Source organism: Pseudopodoces humilis, chromosome 3 (assembly GCF_049639895.1).
Source record: "Pseudopodoces humilis isolate 2021_Gansu_Grassland_sample_001 chromosome 3, ASM4963989v1, whole genome shotgun sequence".
NCBI classification, from domain to species: Eukaryota; Metazoa; Chordata; class Aves; order Passeriformes; family Paridae; genus Pseudopodoces; species Pseudopodoces humilis.
Window position 1 is genome coordinate 69,790,111 of NC_142202.1, and position 22,224 is coordinate 69,812,334.

Consider the following 22,224-nt stretch of genomic DNA (forward strand, 5'->3'; position numbering starts at 1 on the left):
GTGACAGGCAGCGGCGGGGAGGGGAGAGGGACGCCCCTTGCCCACTGAGCTTTCCTCGCTTTCCCCCCAACTCCTGCCGCCGCGTGACGTCAGCCCGCGCTGGCAAGGGGAGGGGGCAGGGAGGGGGTTAAATGCTAATGATATTAATGAACCCCCGAGCGGCTTCCACACAAAATGCAGCGGCTGCCGAGACGATTCCGCCTCCTCGCTCGCCTTGTGCCCTCGCTGTCATAAAAAGGGACAGCTCCCACCACCCCCCCGCAAAAAAAAAAAGAAAAAAAAAGAAAAAAAAAAGAAAAAAAAAAAAGAGAAAAAAAAGCAGAAGACAAAAGGAAAACAGAAAGAACGGTTCAAGATCCCGTTTCTTTTGCATTTTCCCGTGCTGAGGTGAAGCCCGCCTGCTGTTCAAGATCCTGCCCTTGCCCTTGCCCCGTCCCGGGCAGCGGCTGTGCTGGCAGCCGGCGGGGCCGGGCGGGGAGCGGGTCTGGGCTGCGAGCCGGGCCGGGCCGAGCCGGGCAGAGCCTCCAGCATGTCCAGCCGGGGAGCCGGAGGCTGGCTCGGGGGGAGCAGGGCAGGCCGGCTCCTGGAGGCGCACGGCGGGCTGTGCTCCCTCTCCCCGGCGCCAGGACTTGTTGCACGGCGGCTGTGTGAGGAGCCAGCCCTTGCCCGGTGGAGCTGCTCCGACCCCCGGGCACAGCCGCCCTCGCTGCCCCTCAGCAGCTCGCCACCACCGAGAGTGCCAGGAGCGCTGCCAGAGCCGCGGGGCAGGGGGGCGGCGAGGCACCAGAGCTGGGACCCTTTCTCAGCTGCGGTTTCACCGAGAGGCTGCCGAGCTCTCCCGCTCCTGTTGGGAACGAAGAGCTGCTAGAGCAGCCGAAGGATGGTGAGAGGTGCGCATCTGGGGGGGAAAGGAAAGACCGTCTCTCTTGCCGATGCAAGCTGGGGCTGGCAACGGCACCAGGGAGCAGGGGCGGCAGGTGCTGTCCCTCGTCCCTGGCACTCGTCTGAGGTGTTGATGCACCACAACTGACTTCACCCTTGTTGGCTGTGGTCCTGGGGGAATGTGGTGTTCAGCCCAGTCCCAAACAGAGTCCCCGTCCTCCTGCACTTCATATTTCATCCTTGTATCTTTCTATCTCAGATTATGGGTGATTTCTCTTGTGCTGATGGCTTAACTGTGTGGCAGGGCTGTGTGGCTCTGGGCAGCACTGGAATCCCTGTGGCTTTCTGCTCTTTGCTCCCCACTAGAGCAGTTCATCCACAACACAGAAGGAAGCCTTGAACCAGGACAAGCCTGGTCCTGCCTAACACTGAGGGACACTGCCCAGAGGACTGGGAAGTTGCTCAGGGAGATTTCAGAAAGCAAAGAAACTGGTGGCTCGGAGAATGCAGACAAATTCACTCCAAATCTGCTTCCAGGGAGGCAGGGAAAAGTTCACCTCCTTGAGCAACGTGAAAAGCAACAGGGAAGGAGATGCTACATTAGCAAGGTCTGAAGGCCAAAAAAAAGAGGATTAAATGGCAGCGGGACCCAAATCTGGCCCCGGGCATCCCCTGCTCTGGACAGGCAGATCTCTGGCCTTATAGCAGCCACATTTGTTTGTGTTGGAAACTCAAACCACCTCAAAAACACTGCGAAGGCTGATAAGACCATGTCCACAGGTTTCAGGTGCACCTGAGAGAGACTGCTCTGGGTGAAGATAGGGCTTTCCCTCCCATGCACAGCATCAGGCTCTGCCAAGAGAAAAAGAAGGAGGTCTCAAACACCCCACCTCTCCACCTAAAAGTCCACTATCATAACCCAGACACCCAAAGCTGGCTCTGCATGTGGGCTGGGGCTGCAGTTGCTATGGAGAGAGCAAACCATCCATCCTCCCCTGTTCCCCAGGCTGTGCCTGAAATTGTTTTGTAAACCTGTACTGGCTAAGGTTTGCCCCTTGTCTCTTCAGAGCCTTTCCTATGGTTTCTGTGATGGACAGAGATATCTCAGCCCTGAAAGTGAAGGGTGCATCTTCCAAGAGTACAGGGAAGAGGTCTCTCCTGCCTCCAGCTTTTCACTGCAGGTGCTATCAAAGCTATTTCCAGGGTCATTTGGTGGAAAAGTACTTCAGCTTCCAAAAGGTGAGAAATTATAGTTAACATTTAGCATTTGCAATGGTTACCATTATTGCCATTTAACATTATTGCTCTGGTTTTTGATGGAGTAGTAGTTAATTTTCTTCATAGTAGCTGGCATGGTGCTGTGTTTGGGATTTAGGGTGAGAATAATGTTGATAACACACTGATGTTTTAGTTGTTGCTGAGCAGTGCTTATACTAAGTCAAGGATTTTTCAGCTTCTCATACTGCCCTGCCAGACAGAAGGCTGGGGGTGTGTAAGATGATGGGAGGGGGTGCTGCTGGGACAAATGACCCAAACTGGCCATAGGTATATCCCATATCATATGACATCCTGCTGAACAAAAAGCTGGGGGGGAGATGGTGAGAGGACTGGCTGAGCAGCACTCGGTGGTGAGCAATTGTCCATAGCTTTCACTGTATATCCTTTCCCTTTCTTTTCTGCTCCTTAAAGCTGCCTTAATCTCAGCCCACAAGCTTTACTTTTATTTGGATTCTCTCCTTCACCCCACTCTGCTGGCAGTGAATGAATGGCTGTACGGTGTTTAGCTGTCTGTTGGGTTAAACAGATTCGTTTATTAAGCAGGCCTACATATACAGAAGATATTAATGCAGCAGTGAAATTTACTGTCTCCTTGTACTGCCTTGGAAGTACAAACAGTTGTCAACCCTGTGACAGGAAATCGCATGTGCTCCCTTTTGAGTGTACCTCCTTCAGGACTCTGGACTCTGATTACTGTTACATGGTGACATTTCTCAGCATTGTGCCTTGGTCTCTTGCCAGGTATCTTTTATTTTCTTGGAGTATTAGCAGCAATTAAAACCCAATGTGTGACCCATCTTCAAGTACAGCACTCCTTCTGCCTTTATCTTGCTTTTCTCCTCTGGTCTTTGGGTAGGGAGCCAAAAGGTCTTCAGTCAATAAAAGGAAAAAAAGGAAAAAATGAGGAAGGTCGGGTGAAGAAAAAAATTCTTATGCCAGAGGTGTGTGGATTTAGCAGCAGAATATATGGAGGTGCAGTTTTCATCTGTTTCTCTCAGCAGGAAGCAGGTGGCTAAGATCAGGCAAATCTAACATACCTGTTTTCTTGGGAAGGTGATAAGGTGGGCAAGAATGGAGCTATTTTCTCCTGGGAGGAGGAGCTGCTCTTGCTTTGGGATACTTGAGAAGTTATCTCCACTCCCCTCCTTTGGTGCATGTGCCAGGTGATATCCAGAGATGTCCCTTGGTGCCCTAGGCAGCCCTATGCAGGGAGCTGAGTACAGCAGCACCCTTGCAACATAAATACCTTCAGAGTTTAGCTCCTTCAAATCACCCCAGAAATCTAAGGTGCTTTCCCTTCTTTGTAGGTCACAGTTGGTGTTTTTGCATCACCACCACAAATCCCTTTTCTGTACCCCCCTGCAGGCAGATGGGTGGGCAGCATCCCTGTGAAAGCTGCTGAAGGGACCATGCTGCTCCTTGGCTGTCCCACCACACTCCTGGTCTGTGACATGGCTCTGCTTGGTGCCCAGTTCAGGCTGCTCCCTGTGTGGAAATGCACTTAACAAGCTCTTTTATGGTACTGAGTTTTCCTTGCAAAGCCCCTGCCCCACGGATGCATTCCTGGGAGAGCCCTGCACTGTACAACCAGCAGTGCTGGCACTGGCCTTCCTCTTGTCCTTCCTGGGCCATCTCACTGTGCTGGTTTTGGCCAAGGTAGGCAATTGTCTTCCCGGGAGCTGGCATAGACCTGTGTTTTTGATTTGTGCTGGAAACAGTGTTGATAACAGAGGGATGTTTTCATTACTGCCGAGCAGCGTTTATACAAAGTCAAGGCCTTTTCAGCCCCACACCCTCCCAGAGAGACGGTGGGCGTGTGCAAGGAGATGGGAGGGGACACAGCCGGGACGACTGACCCCAACAGACTCAAGGGATATTCCAGACCATATGGCATCATATAAAACTGGGGAGGAAGGAGAAAAGGGCGGGATGTTTGGAGTGATGGCATTTGCTTTCCCAAGTCACTGTTATGTGTGATGCATCCCCGCTTTCCTGGGGAGGAAGGGACACCTGCTTGCTCATGGGAAGCAGCAAATGAATCCTTTGTTTTGCTTTGCTCATGTACATGGCTTTTGCTTCACCTATTAAACTGTCTTTATCCCAACCTATGAATTTTCTCAATTTTACAATTCCCATTCCCTCTCGTGTTCCACTGTGTGGGAGTGGACAGGTGGCTGCATGGGGCTGAGGTGCCAACTGGGGCTAGACCTCACCACACACCCAGCCTAGCTGATCCCAGTGGCTGAGGATGCTGTGTGGCAGCTGCCCTGGCTGCCACCATGGGTGCCCTGGGGCCAGGTGCCTTCCGGAACTGCAGGACCACGCTGAGAGCCCCAGCTAACTAACAAAATCCACAAGACAAAAATACACCGCATTTTGGATGCTGTGAATTTTCTCCAGGTGAATCAAGAAAAGGCTTTTTTTCCCAAAATGTGAAAATTCAAGGCACAGAAAGATGACCTGGTGAGGTCTTTCCTGTGAGCACTCCCTCTCTCCTGGTGCAAGAGGGATTTCCTTGTGCTCCTGTACCCTCTGTAAAGCAAAACCTTCTGGCTGCTGCTGGGCGATGACTTTCCCTGAGCTGGTGGCACCATATGTTCCATCTCTGCAGGCTGAGGTGTTCCACAGTCAATGTAGCAGTTACCTCTGGCAGGTTTGGGTTTGAACAGATGCCAGCCCATCCTCTACGTGGGGTGATTTATCCAGCAAAGCTCTGGGGAAGACCTGTGCTCCCTGCAGATGCCTGTGAAAAAGTGGTGAGTTTCTCCCTTGTGTGTGTGCATGCTTGGTTAAGTAAGATAATGGCTGCAAGCAACAGCAGCCACACAGCTCAATTTCCACATGTGCATCTGGTAAGTGCACACCAGCATTGTGCAGAATAGCGGGGAAAATTACACCTAAGAAAAGATAACTGGGGAAAGAGTATCACTCTAAGTCATGGCACTTCTCCTCAATACTTGTATTCAGGGGTGGAACAAGCCTGAGTTCACTTGCAGCAATGAAATGCCCCATTAATCACGTATGCCTTTGAAAGGGATATGTCAGGCTTGGCTTATACGCCTACATTGGTACCTGATCCCATCTAGACAATGCCAGACAAGCGCTTAACAAAGCAGCTCTAGTTAGTAACTTGACTTATTTGTTAGTTTGCTAGTTAGATATAAATCAAAGTGTCGTAATAAGCCAATGATGTAGCAACAGCTGCAATCTAATTTAGAGAGAAACAGCCTCATTTTAGTTTTCCTGACACGAACACAAAAGACAGTATCAATACTGAAGCTGGCAGAGACACAGCTGTATGAAACAAGTGAAAGGTCCAAATAAGAGGGCAAATAAATATATTATAAACCAAATAAGAGAAAACTTAAGGTAAGATTGATCTATATTTCAATGTTTTTAATTTGTCAGCAAAAGAATTCTGACTACAAGGAATAAATACATCTTGGAGCTATGCTGTAACATTTAAAAATAATTATATCACTATAGCAAACAAATAGCTCTGGCTACATACTAAGTACTTGTGTGTGCATAGGAAAGAGTTGCCTCAGCTATGACCCTTATTGATTGTCCTTTGCATGTAATCATTTCTGTGGTAAAAAATTTTGCTGTAGAAGCCTATTAAAAGCCTATTAAAAAGCCTATTAAAAATCTGACCTTTGAGGCAATTGCAAAAAATACTGTTAGTGGCAGCAAAGAATGCTCTTAGGAAGGGCTGTATTTCTGGCTGGCAATGTAATGGCTCAGCTCCATTGATTTCAATTTATCTATATCTCTTGATTTTGGCTGGGGACCCGATCTGTGGTATCTATTTTGGGAAATGAATTTAAAAACAACAAAAATAAATACTTCCAGATGCAGCATTGAATCAGCATATCATATTCAGTGCTGCTTGAAACTATTGAGTCAGTTGATGCAGAGGGATTTTTAAGAAGATATGTACAGTTTAATGACTGACTAAGAAATTTATAGACAGGCTTGCTCTGTCTCTTGCTTCATAAAATATAGGTCAGAGAAGTATCCTTGCAGGTAGAGCAATTAGTGGCAAGTCCATGCAGAGGAGAGCACAACATGCATCACTCTGAAATCAGCTAAATGTATCGTGAGGTTGGTTGGGGTTTTCTGCCTTTTGAGATTTCAGACATGGATGAGAACACGATGGTAAGCTTGCAAAACCAGCGGCCTGAGCCTGTGTAATAAAATCTTGCACTCTTACCTCTAAGAAAAATGGAAAGCAGAGGTCTGCCATGCTCCTCTATAAAGTGAATTAATCCTGCAGGTATTTTTGCCTGTCCTGTCTGAACAGTAAATGTAATCCAGTGAAAACACACCACTGAGGCAGATTCTGATCTCACAGTCTTCCCTTGTAAATAAGTAGTATTTCAACCAACTTCAGCAGGATTGCTGGGGTGCACGAGAGCTGAAAATGTGATGTGAACAATCAAAGTTTTAGTCAGCCTGGAAGACTGGAAGAGTCCTGTCAGTCCTCAACTAAGATTTCACCATTGAAATTCAATACATCCTTGAACTTGCAGTGCATTTTGGTGGTTTACAAACCTTGGTGCTTGGAGTGCTTTCTTCTGTGCCGGGCACTCAGATGCTACCAACCCAGAGATTCTGAGCTCCAAGTGCTCTTAAAAGAGACTTCAGATATTTTTACTCACTCCCTCACGTGATTTTGCCAGATACAGTTTTGCTGCAATTGTCACAAAAAAAGTTTTATCACCATAAATATCAGGGAATTACAGGTATGCATATAGAGGAGATGATATCTCTCTGGTGAAGTGTGGTCTGCTGTCTCTACGTCCCTCTTTTTCATGAAGCATGGCTCTTTTAAAGAAACATAAATCAGGGGAATGTGTTATGAGAATCCCAGGACAGGGTTTTACCTTGTGACTTTGTTTGTCGTGCTGCAATACAGAGCACAAGGTACTGGAGCACTGAATCAAAAACTCTGAGGATTGGCATGGATGACAATCCACCATGGAATGGTGCTTGTGGATTAATAACAACTAGTAATGCTTACTTTAACTGCTTTTCATAATTACTCTGTTTGGTGCCAGTGCTGACACTGGTAAGCAAAGCTGTGTGGCAGATCACTTAGCAAAATCAGTAGAAATCCAATATACAGATTATTGCTCAACAATGGTTTTATTCCAACTACAAGTGTAGAGATTATACTCCATAGTAAATCATGATGTTTAGGAAACCCCAAGAGTAACCCAAATACTGTAATTTGGCTACAAATACACATGGGAAGTTGTTACAAACCTACTGTGTGGCTGATCAACCAGTTTTGAACTGTCAAGATAATTAGTTTGATTCTTACTTAAATTTTCTATATATTGTTGTTGCAGTCAGCGTTGGCTGATGTTGCTCAAACCCAGACAGACCTTTTGCTGGCATGAGGTTGATGTGATTCAGATAGACAAACAGAGGAAATGTGATCTTCTTCTGTTATTTTTAGTGTGCACATTGTAAGCACAATGTAGCCGGTATTTTCTTTCATATCCAGTAGACTTTCTTTTATTTTATTGAAAATCACAAGCAAAATTACTATTAAAGGAAGAAGAGTTTTGATCTTGGGAATTCCATCAATTTGATTGATGATCAGGGCCAGTCATGCTAAGGGAATAAGGGGCGGGACAGCTAAGCTTCCTCAGGAATACCATTGTCCCTGGTATCAGTGTTCCTCCAGTGCCAGGAAAGAACAAATGGGAATCTACATGTGCATTTCCATGACAGTAGAAGGAGTGAGGCCTCCACTGGAGAGATGCCATATGGAGAAAGGTGTGTTTGAATGTATCTACCATGTACAGCTTCACTTTCAGCTCATCTCAGTGCATTGTACCATTGCAAGGTGTGTCCATCCTCACTCACCTGCCCTTATGGTCTCTTAAAATCCCTCAACAAATGAGGAAGGTCTTAGGTCCTGCTTAGGTCCCTGCCTTCTGGGACTGAGGATGCTGCTGCTCTGCAACACTTTGTCCCCTGTGGTGAAAACCTAGAACGTGTGACACACGCTGGTGTGGATGTATCTTGAAGTGTGGAGCCAAATGTTTCAGTTTTGACTCAGACTTTTAACTCATTTTCACTTTTAACTCAAAATGTTCTAGTTCTCTTGGAAACCAAATCACTTGGAACAGACCTAACCTAATAGTGAACAAACCCTGCTCCAGGCTGATTTATAATTAGGTTGCAGCCACTTGTGCCCTTTTCCCTTTCCAAGAGCAGGTGTAAGCAAGCTTAGGGGAATTTGGTGGGTAAAAAGCAGGCTGGTTACATTTTTGATGTCAGTTTAAACTTGGTCTTCATATCTCTGTCTTCCAGGAAATGCCTTGGGAAGTCCTCAAATAAACAACAGTGGGCTGGGCTATACTCAAACAATGAGGTTCTTTGAATAATGTAGATAAACCCCATTTTAGATACAGTGAGACAAAATAGTCTGACAGAAGTGCTGGACCGCCTGTCACCCAGCAATGGAATTTCCAGAATTTGTTTCAAAGTTTTAGGGCTATGTAGATGCCTTGCATCCATTTCTCATGCCCTGCTTTTGGTCAGATGGTTGTGGTGGATCTACATGAGCGAACTGGATTTCTTCAGCTCAGTTTGGGCAGCCAGACTGCCTGAGTGACAGCAGATAAGCACCAAGATTGCAGCAGAACCGCTCGCTCTCCCATGAATTTAGCCCCTTTGCCATGCAAAGGCCTCTGGGGAAGAGCAGGCTATACTTGCTGTGAAGGTGATTAGCTGATGGTTTCTTGTAGGGAAAGGGCAATTCATGTCAGGCTGGACAACCTTTCCCAACCCTTCCTAGGAAAAAACAGGGCTCTGTATTTCAGCACCATGGTGCTCACAGGAATGTGTTGCCCCCTCAGTTCCCCATCTGCCCAGTGCGTGTAACAGAAGGTGGAATCACAAGTGAGAGCAGACATATTTTTTCCATTTTTTTTCAAAATTTGTGCTATTAAGACAGATTAGCCTGACAGGCTTGGGAACTTCCCAGTTGCTACTCTCCAGTATAAGAGCAAGGCTGGAAGAGACTGTCTGTATGTGGATCCGCTGGGTGTGGATCTGTTGGAAACCAAGCTGTGGAGAGAGTTTCCTGCACATTTTCCTGTTCTGGTTTTGGAGTATGGGAGGAAGCTTTGTGGGGAAGAGCAGGTTCCACGCATAAGCTGGGGATATTGGGCGGTGCTGTGCTCTGAGGGTGGGAGCAAGAGCAGTGCCTGTGAATAGCTGCAGATCGCAACAGAGCAGGTTTGACTCTCTGTCCATGCAAACAGACCTTGAAGTACAAAGGGTGCACCCATAAGGAGCACGGCAGCAGCAGTGTGGGAAACACACAGGTGTTTGTTTCCCCTGCCTGGAATACGAGCCCCACTGCACTGTGCATAGGAAAAGGCACACAAGCCTGTTTGCAAAAAGATTCTCACATTGTCTTAAATGCAGTTTTTGGTGGCAAGACCATAGAGAATGGATCCTCCTCCTCTCAGGGTTGAGCTGTACTTGAAACCCTGAGAAACCCTGGCCAGCCTAGCACATTGCTGTGTAGCAGGCATGACAATGCCATGTAAAAGAAGTTCCCTGAAAGGCTTTCAGAAGTCAGAGCTGCTATACAACAGCCTGGGAGCTTGTTAGCTCCCTTGCTACATCTGCCTTGAGATGAACAAGAGCCCCCATCAATGCCATTTCGCCCTTCTGTACCTCAGGCCTGGCACCCACCCCACCTGCTCAGGACAGGCTTCCAGACGGACAGACAGACAGACAGATGGAAGAGGATGCACTTGCTCTTCCCCCCACACTTCTTTTTCTCCCCTTTTTCCTCCATGGCTTTTTGCTTTTAAAGGTTGCTGCTGACAAATCTATCTATTTGGGGCAAATTGTCAGTGAGAAACTTCCGCTCGAACTCTTTGGGACAAAACTGCCTCTTTGAAAGGGTAAATCCCGTTGCATGAAGGTCTGAACAATGGCCAAATGTGTTGCTGCTACTGCTGCCGCTGCTGCTGAGGCCGGGGCTGTGACAAAGAGCGGATTAATTGGTGCCGCGGCTGACTGGTTCGAGATGGCTCCACTCAGCCCGCGCTGCGGGGAGCCCCATTGACTGGGCCCCGAGTCCCACTTTTCACAAACTCCAAACAAAAGTCAATTTCTTTTTTATAAGGCGAGGGAAGAAAAAAAAAAATCAGTTCATGTTTGAGCTCGGGAAGTTGACTTGTTGGATTATAGGGCGTCATGCTCTCTCTGTCTGTCTCTCCCATGCTTTAAAGTTGCTTCTCCCACTAAGAGAAGAGTGAAGAGGGGAAAATGGAAGCAAAAGTGAGCTGTTCTTATCAGTGTGAGCATGAGAGTGGGCTCTGGGAATAGAAAGCTACCAAGGACCCTGAACTATGCAACCATGCTGGGAACCAAGCAGGAGCTCTTCTTTAGTACTAGGGGTTAAACTTCTTCAGCCATCTGATTCTGAAAGATGCCTACAGGACATTCAATCCTGCGGCAGATAGTCCTGTCAGGGAATGAAACCGAGTCAGCATGGTCAAAGTCAGCACATCCATGTGGGACTTCACGACCAGAAAGTTCTCTTGCTTTCTTCCACCAGGCAAGGTTTTCTCATGTGGGAGTGGGCAACACAAATACATGTTTTGTATCCTCCTTGAATAACCTTTGACTTCCTCTGACTCTAAGCAGGTCAAACAAGGAAATGTAGAATGAGCTTCCCAGGAGGTATATCCCATGCACTCAGAACAGCTACAATATATATAGGAGCAATCGGAGGGAGAGGGGGGAAAAAAGAAAGAAAACTAGGGGATTACTCTTGTGCATACAGATGTTAATAGCCATTACCAAGTTGGCACAGTTTCTGCAGCTGAGGTTATACTGGAGCATTTTGGGAAGTTAATCCCTGTAATTGTTTTGATAATCTTGTGGTATTTAAGGTATCACTTAATCAATATTTAGCTTTTCTTTTAGAAAATAGTGATCCCAAATAAAAGAGAAAGGTTATTATCAGATGTAACTGCTGACCCTCTCCTCCTGGAGGTGGTATAGCATCAGATCTCCAGGTTACCTGCAATTTGTTTGCATATATTCTGCCTTTGCAGGGAGATATTTCACATTGGATTCTATTTCTCCCTTTTCTGCAGAGTGGATCCTTTGATCTAACTCTCACTAATTGTTTTGACACAGAGGGGAGGGAGTAGGGCATCCAACAGTTAAAGTTAATTCCCTTGTTTTTTTTAAACACCATTTTCTGCAACTTATTCCTACTTTAATGGAAAACACAGTGTGATTTATCGTCCACAGCTTTGCTGCAGACTGTAAGGAGGAAAACAGCTTGAAGTTAGAGCAGAGGAGTACAAGACTACGGCAGTTTTATCCAAAGTCAGTGATAATTCTTGTGTGTTATATCTCTGTGCAGTTTGCTCATGAACTTCTGATATTTTTAGGTCCACATAAAGTGATTACAGGTTATAGTCAGTCTATGTTTTAAGCAGAGCTATCTTTGTAGAAATGGGTACAGCAAGAGCCAAACAGTAGGAACATTTGTTCAAGTTAGTTGTAGCTCTGCAAGTATAGCTTAACTTGAAAAGAGCCTCTGGCTTCACTACTGAGCTGGAGGATTTAACACCACACACCCCCCTCCCCTGAACCTTTGACTGTGACCTTCGCTATACCACTGCATTTGCTTTTACCCTCTAGATGTTCTTTGACTAACCTGACACTGGAAAGACTCCACTATTTTCCCAGGCTGATCCTCTTTTTGTCTGTTTTATATATCCGTATATAGTTCTGAATTAATCCATCCCTGATTTTATCCATGAACAGAGAGAAATATGAATTAACAGATCTGTAGAAAGGTGAAATGACTAGTTTCATTTATTCTCCTTTTTCTTCCTCCTTACAGAACTCCATCCTCCTTACAGGAAACTCCAAAGATATGAAAGTGAAATTTCCTTTATTATACATTAAGTCTAGCATAGAGGTCTGTAGGAAGCAAAGAGATCCTGTGCTGGAGTTTTCCCTACTGTTGGGTATGCCCTTAAAATTTTCATGGTTTCCTAAGAGGAGCTTCATTAGCGTGCAGAAGACAATGCAAAGAATTATCCTTTTCATTGTGCCCCTATTCTGGTTGTCAGCTATGAAGCTCTAAAATGAAAGGAGGCAATTTTCAGCACAGCAGCTGAGTTGTGGGGAACTCCAAGGCAAGGAATGGTCTGATACGTCAAAGGTGTTGGAAAAATCAAAGGGAATGGGACTGGAGAAGAGGTGGTTAGAATTGACTAGAAGGACATCATTAGTGATTTTAGAGAGAGCAATTCCTGCAGTGTGAAGTGGCTGGAAAACAGACTTCTGAGTGTCAGAGAGGTGAGTTCAAGAGAATGGGAGTAAACTGGTCATTTGAAAGGATAAGAGGTAAGGAGATGAGAAAGGCATAATAGTATGTAGAGGAGGGTTGTTTTTACACAGACTTCAGAGGCTTGTTTGAAAACCGATGAAGAGGGTGATCCATAGAAAGAGTCTGCTGGTGAGTCTGGAAAAAGAAAGTGCTAATCAAAGAATGAGTAGCAATGGGGGAGGTTGAAGGGATCCTAGCGGGGAGGGTGAAGAAAGGATTTTTTTCTAAGGATAAATGCAAAGATGCAGAAGGTGAACAGAAGGGTCTAGAGAAATTCATCAGACCACGTGCCTGGATGAAATAAGGCAGGGTAGAGGCTGGAAGAGTTAGTGGTTACTGCTTGGGGAAGGGCAACAATGGAAGCTAAGAGAAGAGTTGGGGGTGCCTATCACCAGGAGTGACAAAAAGGTGGGAATAAAAAGACAGTCAGAGTAGCCAAAAGGTAACTGGAGAATGCACAAGGTGTAAAAGGCAGAAACAGCTATGCTGTGAAGTCAGTAACTCTCTGTTGAGCTGGCAGCTGAAACTGGAGTTCTTAATATAGGACTTAAGCTGAAAAATCAGCAAGAGAAGCCAAATCAGTGACTGTGAGGAGGAAAAGGAATGTTGTGCTAGTTTTTCATTAATTGATATTTAGTAAGAAAGAAGAAACTGCACCAAAAAAAAACTTCTCCCTACAAAAACTAATTAAAGACTATTGTTAAGTCAGAAACTAATTTAAAATCCCAAGTTTTATCTCTATGTTATCAGTTAAGAAAAAAAAAGATCAAACAGGGGAAAGAGAAGAAAACTTTTTTCTGTTCTAAAAGTTTTATTCTGATGCCTCTTATTCTTTCAGTCCTGTTAATAAAGTTGTCTTCATACCTTTTAAGTTTTAAGCCTATTTTTCCCTTCTTCTATTCCATATCTCACAGCAAAAAATAAGTAAGTGCACTAGAAGTGCACTAGAAATTTTAGCTAGTGCTAAACCCACCACATTATTTAGTGCATTAGCCAAAAAACTCAAATTAACAAATCTAAACCTCCACAGATGTTTACCACGAACACACAGTAAGGCAGCAGAGAACAGGAGAAAGGGATGGGCACCACAGCTGGCAGACATAATGGAGTGCACAGTGCAAGGAGAACTGGGGACACAGCAGTGCCATTATGTACAAGGGATTTTGACATTTTAATCTAGTTTGAGGTGTGACCATAAAGGTTTCCAAAGTCCACGGTCCTGATTCGGTTGGTGTAGCTGGGAAGCATAAAAATTTAAAATGAAATAGCAACAGATAGGGAAGAACCTATGAATTCTAATTTTCATTTTTTGTCCATATAAAAACCTTGGAATCCTCAGAACTTGTCAGGTGTTTGGATTTGCATCTCGGTCAGATGGATCTGTCTTCTGAGCCTGTTACTTTTGCTTCCTATCAAGAGACTCTAGAGTTCAGCAATGGGCTCTTGCACTAGGACTGAACAAAGTGCTCTCCCTTCACATTTTCTCTTCAGTGCCCTAAATCAACATACAAGTAACTGTATCAACCAGGAGGAAGTTAAAAAACATTCTCCTGGGGATAAAGTACCTACTTTTCTTCCTGTCTACTATTGGACAGTGCTGAGCAGCTCAGTCACCCTTCCCGTGTGTCAGACTGTAAATCTAGTGTTGCTCAAGCACAAAGTTCTGACACTGTACAGGGGCCTGTGGAGAAATAAAAATAAGAATTGCACTTTTTTTCTATCTAAAGAGCTGTATAGGTGCTTTTTAGCTTCTAAGAGCAGCGGAGTTATTGTACTGAAACTTTACTAGGGTGATCTGTGCATGGGCACTATGTTTGCTGGCATAAATTGGGCAACAAGGTAGAGTTGATATTTCACACCTTTTTCAAGCCTTCCGCCGCTCAGAGCCCAGGCTGCTTCTGCCAGACCATCAAGCAGGGAAAGAAACATTACATTTTTTCCTGTAAATGAAACATATATGGTATGAAAAGCACCAAAAGGCAACAAATATTCAGCCTTGCTGTGCTTTGTGTAAGGTCACTTTTGAGAGTTGAGCTCACTCTAAAGTTGCAAAAGACAAGGACTGACATCTCTGTTTCTGTTGAGACCATGGGCTTCTCACCCACAGGAAAGTTCAGAGGATGGAGAAAGCCCATACAGGCCTCCTGGGCTGGGGAGCCAGCTCATCACACCTCTCAGAGAAGGTGGCAAGGTGGAAAGGTGGAATTTCAAGTCCAGGCAATTGTACTGGAGTTGGAACATTTACAGTACCTTGGGTCCAATTCCGGTCTTGCCAAAGCAGTGGATTCAATGAGCTGGGTTGGACCTCACTCCATTTTGACCTAAAAAGGGTCATGTTTCTGTTGTGACAAGACAAATTAAATGCATTTTAGGTGCCCTGGTTTACACTCTGTTCATAAATGCTTTTTATGGTTATTTGTATGACATTGTTATTTCTAGATGACATCTGAGCATGATTTAATTTAACTGCACACTACCAGGATCTACACTACTGGTAAAAATAACTGATTTCCTCTAGAAAATGAACTGCAAGGAGGCATCTTTCACAAACCGTGAAAAATTACTTTACTGTAAGAGTCAGACAGTTAATTCCAGTTCTGGGTACACACAACCCTTGTGTTGTGTCAAGAAGATAAATAACAAGTGTCCCAGATGATGTGAAATATTTCTACATATCATTAATTTCATTTAGTTTGAAACAATTAGTTTTAAATTGTTTCCTGAGTGTCCTGGTTTTTGCTGTTACAGAGCTGGTTTTCTTCCTCGTAGCTGGTACAGTGCTGTGTTTTGGATTCAGTTTGAGAATAATGTTGATAACACACTGATGTTTTAGTTGTTGCTAAGTAGTGCTTACACAAAGTCAAGGACTTTTCAGTTTCTCATGTTCTGCCAAGAAGAGGTGCACTTGAAGCTGGGAGGGAGGATAGCCAGGACAGGGGACTTGAACCAGCCAAAGGGATATTCCATTAGAATGTCATGCTCAGTTTTCAAACTGGGAGGAATTGTCTGGGAGGGGCTGGGAGTAGTTCCATAATGTGTTGAGATTCAGTCAACAGGAGTAAACTGTACTGTATGTCACTTGTGTTTCTTGGGTTTTATTTTTTCTGTCTTTTTGTTGTCTCCCTTTTCTTTAAAATTATTATCATAGTGTCATTATTATATTTTATTTCAATCAGTAAACTGCTCTGATCTCAACCTGTGGGTTTTAACTTTTTTCTGATTCTGCTTCCCAAACCCACCAGTGGGAGGTGTCTGTGTGTGTGTGTGTGTGTGTGTGTGTATGTGTGTGTGTGTGTGAAAGCAGCTGTGTGGTTGCCAGCTGGGGTTAAACTATGACACTGAGAAAAATGTTATTTTATTCTACTGTGTATTAACTACTTTTTCCCAATTAATTAGTCATTTGATTACTTAAGATGCAGGGGCAGTTAAAACAGTACCACAAGAAATTTGACTTATTTTTATCAGAGCCCTCTGTTGTGAATGGTATTGTATTAACCAAACAGAGGAGATTAATTTTACTTGACTTTAAAAATCCAAATTGCAGACTTGGTTGTATTCATCTCCCCTTGTTCTGAGAAAAAAAAAAAAAGTGATGCATGTCTCAAATCTATTTTAGATTTTGAATTTGGATGAAATTAATTACTTCATTAAAATATCAATTTAGTAGGTGCCCTACAAGTAGCTGTCCACTTCCTGCTGGGTGAATCCTAGACAGGTCATTAAGGGCCTTACAGTTTAGGAGGGAAAAAAGGGCAGAAAATGGAAGAATGGAAAAATCATTATGTCCTTCTCACAAATGGGAAACCAAGGTGTAGAGAGACTGAAGGTGGGATTCATCTGCCCATAGACAGGCATTTGCATTACTAGTTACAAATGTTCGAGCTTTGTATGTGGACTTCTCATAGTCAATAGTGGGAAAGCTCATTCTTGCTGTACCATATCTCCAAAATAAACGCTCCTTGGTTAGTAGAGTTGTATGGTGTCTTACCTTCCATTGACTCTCAAGGCATTCAGTCTCACAAGGCTCAGGTGCAGAAAACGTCACATGGATATTAAAAGTCAGGTGAGGTGAATCCCCCCCATCTCCATGTCCCATGGGATGTTTGTGTCAGTGTCTGAGAATGAGCCTGGTTTTCCTGAGAGTTTAACAGCAATGCCCTTCTCTGAAGACCTCTGGCTTTAGTACCAATACTCCTCCTGAGGGAGAGCCTGATGCTGGGGACTGAAAGTTTTTTATATGCTATAAAGGGCAGTGCATAGCCACTGATGTGGGATCGCTTGTCTCTCCTCTGAATGGTCAGGTAAAACGTTGCCTGGTTGTGGTGTTCAGCGGGAGCATGGTAGAGCCCTGGGCCTTCATTAGTCCTCCAGCTGTCCAGGGATGAGACTTCCAGAGGGAAGGAAAGTGAATTGCTGCTTTTCTGTACCTTGATCCAATTCCTGTAACTTGAAATTTTTCCCCATCAATCAGTCCCATATGATGCCAAACCTCCTTCAGGATGCTGCAGCCAGAAACATAAAAGGCCTGTTCAACTAAGGACATTTTTGATAGGTGACATGACTAAAATTTCCTCAGAGATTTAGGTCTTGTTTATCTACAGCCAAGATGTTTCCAGGGCAATCAAGGGACCCTTGGATGGTTCACTGACATACTTTGCATCACTTGTTTGGAGAGTAAAGAGCAGTAGATGTCAATGTATGTGCCAATTATTCTACTATAAAATATGTACATGGTGCCAGAATCAAACCATCAAAATAAGAATTTCATGAACTCAGACTCTTGGTTGGGCATCTTGCATTTTGCATGGCTGAAGCTTTTACACTTGATTATTTCAAGGCCTTCTGGGTTTTTTTTTATGTTACTTCACTGACACATAACTTCTCTAAAGAGGGAGAAACTGCATCAAGGCCAAAGCAGACATTTTCCACTGTGAAACAATGGCAGTGAAAGATAAGTCTGGAGTTACCCTGACTTTCCAGCCGGTTTTAATTACTATATCAGGCTTCTTCCTCAGTTAATAAAAAAATTTCTCCAAACCATACTGTTTCAGGTTTTTCTTTAATGTAAATTTTAAGCTCAGTTCATCCTGTCCAAGAATGTAGGTTGCATAGTCAGATATTTGTGCAGGGTTGTACATCTGTATGTTTATATTGGGGAACAATTATTACTCTCTTCTACTCTTCTCTGTTGTCTGCTGAGTAGAAAAAACTTCGAACAATTAATTTCATGTCTCTTCTGTAAGCCAAAGAAGCACTCTAAATCTTTACTTTCAAGAAGCAATTAACTTCAGGTTTATTAGTCAAGTTGTGCTATGAAGTTCCAATCTTTCATTGTACACTGTGAATTTTAATTACAATTTATTAAAATAATTTAATTGACTTCAGTCAATGGGCGTGAATGAGGGCAGAATTTCCCTGAGAAAACTGTAGACAGAAGAAAAGGCCACCCATCCTAAATGCCTTCTGCCTGCCCTTTTTTGGGTTGCATCAGACTGTTTGAAAGAGGGCTGCATTTATCATCTTTGATGCCTCCAGCTCAATGGTCAATTCATATTAGATTCCACAAAAGGCAGTGAACCAAATTCATCTCTGATACAATTCCATTGACTTCAATGGTCTTACCACAGGGATTAATCTGGCCTAATATTATAGTGTTAGAATGTGTGTGTGTGTGTGTACTATTAGCCCAGGCTCTTTGCTGGAGATCATGCCGTGTAAAAAGCTGGTGGCTGTTGCAGTTGCAATTTGCTCAAGAAATCCAATTCCTTTTGTTGACCCACCGAAGTTCTCATTCCAAAAAAAAAACCAAAAAAGAAAAAAAAGACCAAAAACCCCTCAAAATCTCTAATCAATTTGGAACTGCAGCTGAATTTAGATGTATATTTGCTAATTTGGTGTATTATGCATGCAAATATTGGCATAAAAGGTGTTTCAATTATTTTCTAAGGCAGGGACCTATGCATTCTGCGCAGTCACAAAGAGTTTAAATGGAGTTATTTTTCCCTGCCTATAATCGTTCTCCCTTTTAAGTACCCAGGCAGAAAAAGTAAGTTTACTGCTTCTAGCACAATGGCTCTCTTCACTTTTAGGTTTGGGAGACCTGGGTGACCTACGAAAGTTAATTAGAAGGTTAACAAAGACTAAGGCAGAGTAGAATACAGCGCCTCTCCTCCAGCCAAAGATGTCATCCATTAATTAGGGAAATCGTTAAGGTGGCCTTTATTGAATCCATAGAAAATTGTCAGTTTGCGGTCGACAGTTTTGATCAGGTTTTCCTCTCCCCAATAACACTACCCTTAATCGTAGGAGGCGCGGAGGGTTCGGGATGGGCCGGGAGGGGTGCGGGGGAAAGTGTGTGCACATAGGGGGAGTGTGTGTTTCAGCGACATTACAGTTAAACAGCCGCCAATTGTGACGGCTTTGATTCTCAGGCTTACATGGCATACTTATTCCATGATGTAATCTTTATTGAACCTGGAAGCTGGGGGGTGGGGGGCAGGGGGCAAGTGAAACTCGCTGCCGCCGCTGCCTCTCAGCCGCAGGAAGCCCTGGGAGTTAATATTGCAGTCATCATAGGCAGAGCTCGCTGCTTTTGCATGGTAATACGCTATCTGACTCCCCTTTCCTCCTCGCTGAAGAGTGTCTGCTCCCAGCAGTGAGAGCAAACAGCCATCTGCACGACGGACTCTCCACTTCTCCAAGAATACGTTCACTTTAAAGTTGAAGGGCCTTTTTTGTAGATCTTAGATTTTTGTTATGCTCCCTTTCGCAACTACAGTACCAAATTGGTGTTGCTATGGAGAATTTCAAGTGAGATGTTGGACAGTCCTGGCATTTTAACATGTGTATATTTTAACGTACTGGGAGAACTGACTAGCTGGAGTTTTTTGCTGGTTTAGCTTTGACCACTTTCCCTACACATTGAAAGAAGCTCTGTCAAGGACAGTGGCTAGAGCGAGTCCAGCCTGTTCGGTGTTGGGACCAAGAAAGTGACCTAGCATTGGAGAAGTGTTTTGTTTGAACATGGGAAGCTGTCACCTTCCAGGGGAGGAAGGCAAAGACAAGGATTTCTGCAGTCTAGGATGTTTACATTTAAACAATGCTGTCCTAGCTCTAATGTGCTGGAAACTATTGCCTGGAGCCATTGGTTTGAGGGTTTTAAACATGAGGAATCAAGAGCTGTTTCGATATCTAGAGGTCTATATCCTATGCAGCAGGTGGCACAAAATGTCTTAAAAATATTTTTGAAAAAAAACAGTTGGAGGAATAATACTTTAACTGGCTGGTGTTCAGGATAAATTATGCAGAATTCCGGACCGTTAAAGACCAAAATGCTATTAAAAATATCTTGCACTTATTCTTTCACCTCAAATTCCTGTAAAAAGTTTCTTCGTGTGAGCATGAATTTCTCTACCAAAAAGAATTTGCATGTAAAATGCCAAGAAAAAGCAAGTTTTTATATTTACAAGGCACACATCTACCTCATTGCCTATATATTTCTGTACAATGTATTATTTATACGTATATATAATATATGTGCTATTTATATGCAATATATATATATATTAATTCAAGCTCTCTCATAAAATAGTTCTAGTTTACTTTATATTTTTAGTATGCAGGAGATGTCATAAGTATCAGCACAGAAGCAGTACTAAAGAAATGCCGTACGTTGTTTCTGGTTCTGGTACGCTCTGTGCGACCCTCAGCTTTTCTGCATCCTCCCTGTGCCTAAAGGGAGTGTGCTGGTTTCAGCTGGGACAGAGCTAGCTTTCTTCCTAGCATCCTGTGCAGTGCTATGGTTTGGATTCAGCATGAGAGCAATGTTGGTATCACATCGATGTTTTAGTTGTTGCTAAGTAGTGCTTACCCAAAATCAAGGACTTTCCAGTTTCTCATGCTCTGCCAGCAAGGAGGCACAGAAGAAGCCAGGAGGGAGCGTAGCCAGGACAGCTGACTCAAACTAGCCAAAGGGATATTCCACGCCACAGAACACCATGCTCAGTATATAAGATGGAGGAGTTGTCTGGGAGGGGCTGATTGTGCTTTGGGGATGGGCTGGGCATTGGTCAGTGCGTGGTGAGCAATTGTGCTGAGTATAATGTGCCTCTCTTGGGCTTTATCTCTCTCTTTTTGTTGTCTTCCTTTTCATTACCACTATTTTTAAAATTATTATTATTATTAATATTGCTATTGTTATTATTATATTTTATTTTCAATAGTAAACTGTTCCTATCTCAACTCATGGGTTTTATCTTTTTTTTCCTATTATCCTCCGCACACCACTGGGGTGTGTGTGTGTGAGTGTGAGTGCCTGTGTGGTTGCCAGCTGGAGCTAAACCATGTCATGGAGATGGAAGAAGTATATTCCATGAGCAAGGCTCTTTCCATGTGTTGAAGGGCTCCCAGAGGCTTGTGATTTCAACAGGAGAGGCACTGTGTTCCCACAGCTCTGTTTTGGACATTTTTCTGGTTTAGGCTGAGACAAACTAACTCACCCATTGTGTAACCACTGAGATCCCCAGATAAAGTGCTATAAGAGGGCCACACACTATTATTCTTTTATTATGGAGCAGCAGAGGCTGTTCAAGAGTTACATTGGATTTTTATGTTTTCCTACTTCCTTTTGTCTTCCAGTAGCAGTCCTGTGGCTTTGAGAGTTTTGGACTCTGAGTAGAGGCGGGTTCCTAAATTTAAGGTGGCATCCCTGGGAGGCTTTGGAAATCATCCTGGGTAGGGCAACACAGGGTCTCTGTTGCTTAGACATATTTTCATACCACTACATCTTCCATATGGAGAGCTCATGTCAGTGTTAGCTTCAGCACTCCTGCAATGAATTTTCTGGCACTGTTGAACAGCATTGGTACAAAATCCCTGGTAATCAGTGCATTACTAATGAAGGTGTATGGGCAGGATCAAATCTCAAGTGTGGGAGAAGCTTATTGTAGCTACAGATGTAAGAAACATACCAAACAAGAGAATATAATGACTTAGAGATGATTTTTTCTCAGCTGATGGTCCTGGGGTGGCCTTTTGTATCCTTGGTATGGAATTTTACTGCATTTTTCATGTGATATTTTTCCCCTTGGCATCTGCCACTGGGAGCAAAGCAAACAAAAGTCACTGCAAACACAATTTTACAGTGATTTCAGTTAATACAGCTTTGAGAAGGCTGGTAAAAGGTGCACACTAGTGCTGTTTTCTAACTATATTCTATATAGCAACACTTACAAGCGACTGAGAAGTCACTGGCTTTGAGGTTTTTTAACTTAAATTTTTTAAAATGGCACAGGAAGGAATCAGTTACAGGAGACAAGTCAACAGAAGGCCATTGAAAACTGATAGAAGTTCTCTGGAGCCTGGTTTTGGCTGCTTATGCAGTTTCTTCCCCTGCCATCTTTAAAAGAATAATGGAAGGTATTTAAGGGAAAGTCTGAGTATCTAGAAGGTAGATAATTCCACTTAACTATAGTCATCTGCTCCTGTTTTTGAGTCCTGAGTGTCTTTTTCTATTCACAGTGGGCAGGGGACCACCTGTAAATCTCGCTATTTTGACCTATTCCAACCTCCCATGTCAAGATAAGACAAACTGTGCCCTGAACATGCCTACTCCCCTCCTTGGAGTATACAAAGGATCTGGAGAACAGCTTCATTTGAGTTAGGCTCATTCT